Source organism: Aotus nancymaae, unplaced genomic scaffold (genome assembly GCF_030222135.1).
Source record: "Aotus nancymaae isolate 86718 unplaced genomic scaffold, 86718_ANA_hifiasm-v0.15.2.pri h1tg000072l, whole genome shotgun sequence".
NCBI classification, from domain to species: Eukaryota; Metazoa; Chordata; class Mammalia; order Primates; family Aotidae; genus Aotus; species Aotus nancymaae.
In genome coordinates this window covers 6,967,944-6,976,801 of record NW_026988487.1, presented here as the reverse complement: position 1 = coordinate 6,976,801, position 8,858 = coordinate 6,967,944, and positions in this window count along the sequence as shown.

The window sequence follows — 8,858 nt, the reverse complement described above, 5'->3', positions numbered from 1 at the left end:
TTTGTATTCTTCTGTAAATTTAAAATTCTTTCAAAGTAAAACTTTTAAAATCACAAAAACTGTAAGTTAACCTAAGAAAAAATAAAAGTGAAGCATTCTCTGACAAAATGTAATTTATGCTCCTACCCAGTTATAAAGTAATGAGATTTGAAAGACTGCTGTGCAAGGTTTTGAAAGCAAAAAATATGTGCTCAGGGCCGGGCGTGGTGGTTCACGCCTGTAATCCCAGCACTTTGGGAGGCCGAGGCGGGTGGATCACGAGGTCAAGAAAGCGAGACCATCCTGGTCAACATGGTGAAACCCCGTCTCTACTAAAAGTACAAAAAATTAGCTAGGCATGGTGGCGCATGCCTGTAATCCCAGCTACTCGGGAGGCTGAGGCAGGAGAATTGCCTGAACCCAGGAGGCGGAGGTTGCAGTGAGCCAAGATCGCGCCATTGCACTCCAGCCTGAGTAACAAGAGCGAAACTCATGTCTCAAAAAAAAAAAAAAAAAAAAAAAATGTGCTCAAATGAAAGCAACAAAATACATAGATTCTCTAATCAAATTTTCTCGGTTCAAATTCCTGCCATTCACTGACATGTAGACCTTAGGAAGGTCCAAGGTCCATGTCTCAGTTTCCTCATATGCAAAATGGGATAATACTAGTACTTACCACTTAAGGGCTCTTGTGAAAACTAAATACAATTATGTATTTAAATTGCACCTGATAATAGCACGAGCTCAAAAATTGACTGTTTTTATTATTGACATTTTTATTTTTATTATTCCCTATAATAAGCATAGTCGATTGCTAGAGCTCTATCTCTTAATTTGAGAGTCCAATATATCTCTCCTGGTGTGCTGAAATTGGCATTATTATCAGAATTTGACAACAAGGCAAGTGGGATGGAGAGAGTTTATACTTGTTGCTGCAATCGTCACTTGGAATATAGTGGGATAAAACCCCAAACAAATTGCTCTGAGTTTAACTTTCAGGGCTTTTGCCAGGGTCATGCTGTCATTTTATAGTGAATTCTTACCCTTTTTAATATAACATAGAAAACCACTTACTCCACATAAAAATACTACACAATGTCTGCTCAGACCTCTCCATCATTTCCAGAGACCTGTTTCCTAAGGCTCACCAATTTCTTGATTGCCTTCTCAAGACTGTATAGAACACTGCCTCACACACCCTCTTTAGAGCTTTAGGCAGAAAAAACAGATTACCTCTGAGCTGAAGGGCTTTCCAAGTATTAAAGGAGGGGAATATCTCTCCTCTCCACTATTCAATCAATAAAGCACGTGGAGCATAGCACCTAGACAAATTGGCCACGCTACAAGACCTGCACACCATTTTGCTTAATCCTTAGGCTATAGCACCCAGGGGAGATGCATAGGAGGCCTTGCTATTTAGTAATCCCACATCCAATGCTAATAGCATATACAAGGCTAACAGGAAAATTCCTCACAGCGGTTCAGATGGTGTGTTGTTCATCCACTGGCAGCAGTCATTGCCATCAAGTGAAGAGCTGAGCTCTAGGGTATGTTGACAAAATACTTCTTGCAGCCCCTCAGTTAAGATGAGGGAACCATTTCATATATTCATCTGCCAGATGGTCTATTTATTATTCCTCAGCTGGGTCCCCTCACTCACCTCTTATTCCAGGATTTTATCACTGTCACTTGTAAATCTTTGTTCATTCTTGTGGAGAGCAGTGTATTGATACCTCTTCAATTTATGATGTGTGATAGGATGCCTGTTGGTTGTGAGAAGCTGATGGTTGCTAGTAACCCAGGTGTCTGTCTGCTTCCAGAGAAAGATAAATTTATTAAGCAAGGTACTCTTTTATACACTATTATATAAACAAGGTAGCTACTTCTTTCCCCAGATGTTTCAGGTAGTGGACCTCCTTGTAACTAGACCCATCTCTTTTGACAAAACCAAAACAATCAAATAGAAAATCAGAAACAAGAATATAATTAACTTTGTAGTGACTTTAGTTTCAGTTGGTTGAAGCCATGGTACTGGAAGAGATGAAAAGAAAACATCTTACCTATATAAGTCTCTATGACTGACTCCATCATTCTAATAATTATACAATCAGAGTATTTTAAACCCCATGACTTCAATCCCCCATGGCTAATATTGAGCTCAATAAGGAATGTACAAAGCCCCAACTCTGTGCTAGTTTAATCTTTAGAATAGTAAAGAAGTTATATTACACAGCTTTAATAATTGGACATTTAAGTTGTTTCCTGTAGCCAAGAACTTGCCTAGTACAAAATTCCAGTAACTGCCTCTGGTTGACATCTGCCACTTTGTGCCTACCTTACCTTCCTGCTTCGCATGTTAAGTACATGCTAGAATAACTGGAAATACTAAAAATATATACAAATTTCACCATAGATGTGTGTAAGTATATAAGTATACACATATATTCATGTGGTCTTATGTCTATGCATTTATTCATCAGTTTATTTGGCATATTTAGTGACTGCATACAATGTATGATAAGATGCAGAATATAAGGATAAAGAAGATGAAAAGAGACTCTGTCCTTGGGGAACTCAAAGAGCTAGAGAATGGCAAGAAAAGTAAAGAGGCAATTATTGTATACTGTAACAAATGCTGATGGAGGAAAATAGAGACTGCTATGAAAACACAGACTTTAGACTGATTGGTCAGAAAATGTTGCCCAAATGAAAGGCATTTCATTATTTGGCCATTTAACCTGAGACCTAAAGATAAGTAAGGAGTAAGTAGGCGAAGAGAGGAGTGTTGAGTGAGACTGAGAGACAGACAGAGAGAGAACACTGCAAAGCAATTCCTAGACAGCATTAAGGAATCTGTCAGCAGTCATAAATTTCCTGTTATTTTCTTCAGATAAAGATAACTATGGGGTACTGGGCTTAATACATGGGTAATTAAGTAATAGGTACAACAAACTCCCTTGAAACATGTTTACCTATGTAACAAACCTTCACATGTACCCCAAAACCTAATGTCAAAGTTTTTTTTAAAAAAAACGTACAACTGGCTGGGCATTGTGGCTCACATCTGTAATCCCAAGACTTTGGGAAGCCAAAGCGGGTAGATCACCTGAAGTCAGGAGTTTGAGACCAGCCTGGCCAACATGGTGAAACCCTGACTCTACTAAAAATACAAAAATTAGCCGGGCATGGTGGTGTGCACCTGTAATCCCAGCTACTCAGGAGGCTGAGGCAGGAGAATCACTTGAACCCAGGAGGTGGAGGTTGCAGTGAGCCAAGTACATGCTATTGCACTCCAGCCTGGGCAACAGAGCAAGACTCAGTCTCAAAAAAAGTGCAGCCTGAATATATACATTAGAAAGAACTTTCCTCTTGTTATATCCTGTGTTGGAGTCCTTTCCTGTTTTCCCTACTTGATCTCTTTATTATTTTTCAAGTATTTTGTCCTATAGGAAGCCTTTCTTGGTACTGAATGCTGGGTCTTGCCTTTCTTGGCATTCTAATGAAATCTGTGTTGTACTGAATTTATGAGTGTATGGCTCTCTCTCCATGAATCTGTGTACTCTTTAAGGCCAGGGCTCTACTATCTCTAGAACACAGTTCTTGAAAAATCAACATTAATCTGAGTGGCAGCTCCTAAATCCATCATGACACCTAATCCTGAATATGTCTAATATAATCATGTAGGACTTTTCCAGTTAGGTCATGGGAGCCTGAGACAAACATCTCCCTGGAAAGAGATTCACCCCACCAGTCTGCCACAGGAGTTCTGTACTCAAATGCAGTCCTTTCTGGGTTTGAAGCCAATAGTCAGTTAATCTTTTTTTTTTTTTTTTTTTTTTTTGAGACGGAGTTTCGCTCTTGTTACTCAGGCTGGAGTGCAATGGCGCGATCTCAGCTCACCGCAACCTCCCACCTCCTGGGTTCAGGCAATTGTCCTGCCTCAGCCTCCTGAGTAGCTGGGATTACAGGCACGCGCCACCATGCCCAGTTAATTTTTTGTATTTTTAGTAGAGACAGGGTTTCACCATGTTGACCAGGATGGTCTCGATCTCTTGATCTCGTGATCCACCCGCCTCGGCCTCCCAAAGTGCTGGGATTACAGGCATGAGCCACCGCGCCCGGCCTTTTTTTTTTTCAAATAATAGCTTAGACTAATGACGATTTACCAGCTTCTTTCGTGACCAGTGACTTTGCTTCTTTGTTATGGAGAGAGAGTTCACTTCTGGGTTTGAGTCAACATTTTAACAAAACCAACATGTAGTGGAAGGAAAAATTGAAAGTGACTCCTGAGGAGACTTCAACCTGTAACTTTAGAAGGAGGGATTTTCAAGCTGATGTTTGGAGTTGATGAAACTGAGGTTCAAAACTATAAAAGGAATTACAGACAATCCAGTTAGGATGGTTACGGATGAAGAGATGTCCGACTTCAAAGCTTAACCTTCTGCTCTGACTACACCACACTGCCTCCCAAATCAATTAGCTTAGGCACCCACTAGCTAAAGAACAGCTTAGTCATTGCAGCTTGATGCACTGTGCTAGAGTTCTTGGCAGACAATAGCACAGAATCTGTTGATAATAGGAAATCTCCAGAAGTCCTGATCTGTAGGAACTTTGTGTGCAAGCACATGCATGCAGGTTTGTGCACCTGTCTATAAGTTGAAGGGCCCCTGTGACAGCTTTGGAGTTTTTCTTTTTCTTTCTTTCTTTTTTTTCCTGCTTTTGCATATTTTGTAAATAATAATAAGTTGTAATATTTTCTTTCCTTGTGGAGGTTCTCAAGTATATAGGGATCATTGCCCAACTCAAAAATATTTAATCTGTTTAATCTATGTTTGCTGAATAATTAACTAAACTGATTCTCAGTCTTTACTAAATCTCTTCTTCTGAATAGGACAAGAATGAGAGAGAATCTGTCCCAACTACCATTTACAATGTTCTCTTCAAGACAATTGAAACAAAGTTTGAGGAACAAATTTCCATTACTTGAGTAAAACTAATATTAGCATTGAGAAATTACTAGTTAAAGAAGACTGAACTGTATCATTTACTGTCTCTAAAGGCTAATTGTCATATGTAGACTCATGTTTAATGCTTTTATTTTAAATGATACTTACAAGTTACCAAGGAAAAGAAAGTGTCAGTATTTAATGATTGAAGTTAGGCAGTGTTATCTGGGAGGTACCAACAGCAATTGCTGAGTAATTCAAACTTGGACAACTCCTCATATATCTCTCTTATAATTATTTTATGCTTTCAGAAGTCATTATAACTCACTAATTATATGCCTGCCAAATTCATAGCAAATTCATAAATGAATCAAACTGTTAATCACAAGGTCAGGTTGGTGAGACCCCATCTCTACTAAAAAATAGAAAAATTAGCTGGGCATGGTGGCTCGTGCCTGTAATCCCAGCTACTTGGGAGGCTGAGGTAGGAGAATTGCTTGAACCGGGACCTGGAAAGTGGAGGTTGCAGTGAGCTGGGATTGTGCCACTGCACTCCGGCCTGGGCTACAGAGCGAGACTCCATCTAAAATATAGAAATATCTATATATATGTGTGTGTGTGTGTGTGTGTGTGTGTGTGTGTGTGTATTATTTATTAGATTTTAACCAGTCTTTCATTCTGTACTTATATGTTAATGTAATTATTAGAGGAATAATCTTGTTATATATGTGTGTGTTATATATGTGGGTGAATGTATTCAGAAATTATAATCTTTGTATACATAGAGAGAAGTAAGTTAATTAAGTTCCCTCCATTTTATTTAAGAAGACATTGATGAGTTTTAAACACTTAAAAGTAGCTTGAAATAAAATGGTTAAAGTTAGAAATGATAATCAAAGGGAGATAAATCATCTGTATGAAAAACTCATGTAGTTTACTTCTGCTGTAATATATTATAATATAATTATATCTGCAGGGCCTAATGAATGATACTTATTTTTGTCTTTATACCAAAATACTGTAAGGCACTGTGCTTTTATGGTATTCCTTCAAGCATCAATTTCTTTGTGGCTCTTGGCTTATCTTTCTACATCCATTCTATTATCTAATTTTCTAATTTGCTTGAATGAGGATATGAGTATTTTTTTAATTGTAATTTAGGTGCTGGAGTACATATGCAGATCATGTAGGATTGTTGCGTAGGTACATACATGGCAAGATGGTTTGCTGCCTCCATCCACCCATCACCTATATTTGGTATTTCTCCCCTCATTATCCCTCCCCACCCTCCCCACCCCTGCTGTCCCTCCCCAGCACCCCTTACTGATCACAGTGTGTGATGTTCCCCTCCCTGTGTCCACGTGTTCTAATTGTTCAACACCCTCCTATGAGTAAAAACATACGGTGTTTGGTTTTCTGTTCTTGTGTCAGTTTGCTGAGAATGATGGTTTCCAGATTCATCCATTTCCCTATGAAGGACAAGAACTCATCGTTTTTTATGGCTGTGTAGTATTCCATGGTGTATATGTGCCACATTTTCTTTATCGAGTCTATCAATGATGGACATTTGGGTTGATTCCAGGTCTTTGCTGTTGTAAACAGTGCCGCAATGAACATACATGTGCATGTGTCTTTATAATAGAAAGATTTATAATTCTTTTGGTATATACCCAGTAATGGAATTGCTGGGTCAAATGGTATTTCTATTTCTAGGTCCTTGAGGAATCCCCACACCATCTTCCACAATGGTTGAACTAATTTACACTCCCACCAACAGTGTAAAAGTGTTCCTATTTCTCCACATCCTCTCCAGCATCTGTTGTCTCCAAATTTTTTAATGATCACCATTCTAACTGGAGTGAGGTGATATCTCAATATGGTTTTGATTTGCATTTCTCTAATGACCAGTGATGATGAGCATTTTTTCATATGTTTGTTGGCCTAACATATGTCTTCTTTTGAAAAGTGTCTGTTCATATCCTTCACCCACTTTTGAATGTGTTTGGTTTTTTCTTGTAAATCTGTTTTAGTTCTTTGTAGATTCTAGATATTAGCCCTTTGTCAGATGGGTAGATTGCAAAAATTTTTTCCCATTCTGTTGGTTGCTGGTTCACTCTAATGATTGTTTCCTTTGCTGTGCAGAAGCTCTTAAGTTTAATTAGATCCCATTTGTCTATTTTGGCTTTTGTTGTCATTGCTTTTGGTGTTTTAGCCATGAAGTCCTTGCCTATGCCTATGTGCTGAATGGTTTTGCCAAGTTTTCTTCTAGGGTTTTTATGGTGTTAGGTCTTATGTTTAGATCTTTAATCCATCTGGAGTTAATTTTAGTGTAAGATGTCAGGAAGGGGTCCAGGTTCTGCTTTCTGCACATGGCTAGCCAGTTTTCCCAACACCATTTATTAAACATGGAGTCCTTTCTCCATTGCTTGTTTAGGTCCAGTTTATCAAAGATCAGATGATTGTAGATGTGTGGGATTGCTTCTGAGGCCTCTGTTCTGTTCCATTGGTCTATGTCTCTATTTTGGTACCAGTACCATGCTGTTTTGATTACTGTAGCCTTGTAGTATAGTTTGAAGTCAGTCAGTGTGATGCCTCTGGCTTTGTTCTTTTTGTTTAGAATTGACTTGGCTATGTGGGCTCTCTTTTGGTTTCATATGAAGTTTGAAGTGGTTTTTTCCAGTTCTGTGAAGAAGATCACTGGTAGCTTGATAGGAATAGTGAATCTATAAATTACTTTGGGCAGTATGGCCATTTTCACAACGTTGATCCTTCCCAACCATGAGCATGGGATGTTTTTCCATCTGTTTGTGTCCTCTCTTATTTCATTGAGCAGTGGTTTATAGTTCTCCTTGAAGAAGTTCTTTACATCCTTTGTTAGTTGCATTCCTAGGTATTTTATTCTCTTTGTAGAAGTTGTGAATGGGAGTTCGCTTTTGATTTGGCTCTCTGTTTGTCTGTTATTGGTAGATAGAAATGCTTGTGATTTATGCACATTGATTTTGTATCCTGAGACTTTGCTGAAGTTGCTTATCAGTTTCAGGAGATTTTGGGCTGAGATGATGTGATCTTCTAAATATACAGTCATGTCATCTGCCAATAGAGACAATTTGACTTCCTCTCTTCCTATTTGAATACCCTTTATTTCTTTTTCTTGCCTGATTGCCCTGGCTAGAACTTCCAGTACTATATTGAATAGGAGTGGTGAGAGAGGGCATCCTTGTCTTATTCCAGTTTTCAAAGGGAATGCTTCCAGTTTTTGCCTGTTCAGTATGATATTGGCTGTGGGTTTGTTATAAATAGCTTTAATTATTTTGAGATATATTCCATCAATATCTAGTTCATTGAGAGTTTTTAAGAGAACTAAAAACCACTCCTCAAGTAAATAAGCAAGGAGACAAACAAATGGAAAAACATTCCATGTTCATGGTTAGGAAGAATCGATATCATAAAAATGGCCATAATGCCCCAAGTAATTTGTAGAGTCAATGCTATCCCCATCAAGCTACCATTTCACAGAACTGGAAAAAAAACACCTTAAACTTTATATGAAACCAAAAAAGAGCCCACATAGCCAAGACAATCCTAAGCAAAATGAACAAAGCTGGAGGCATGATGCTACCTGACTTCAAACTATACTACAAGGCTACAGTAATTAAAACTGCATGGTACTGGTACCAAAACAGAGATATAGACCAAATGAACAGAACAGAGACCTTGGAAGTAATGCCACACATCTATAACCATCTCATCTTTGACAAACCTGACAGAAACAAGCAATGGGGAAAGAATTTCCTGTTTAATAAATGGTGTTGGGAAAACTGGCTAGCTATATGCAGAAAGCTGAAACTGGACCCCTTCCTTACACCTTATACACAAATTAACTCCAGATGGATTAAAGATTTAAACATAAGACCTAATATCATAAAAACCCTA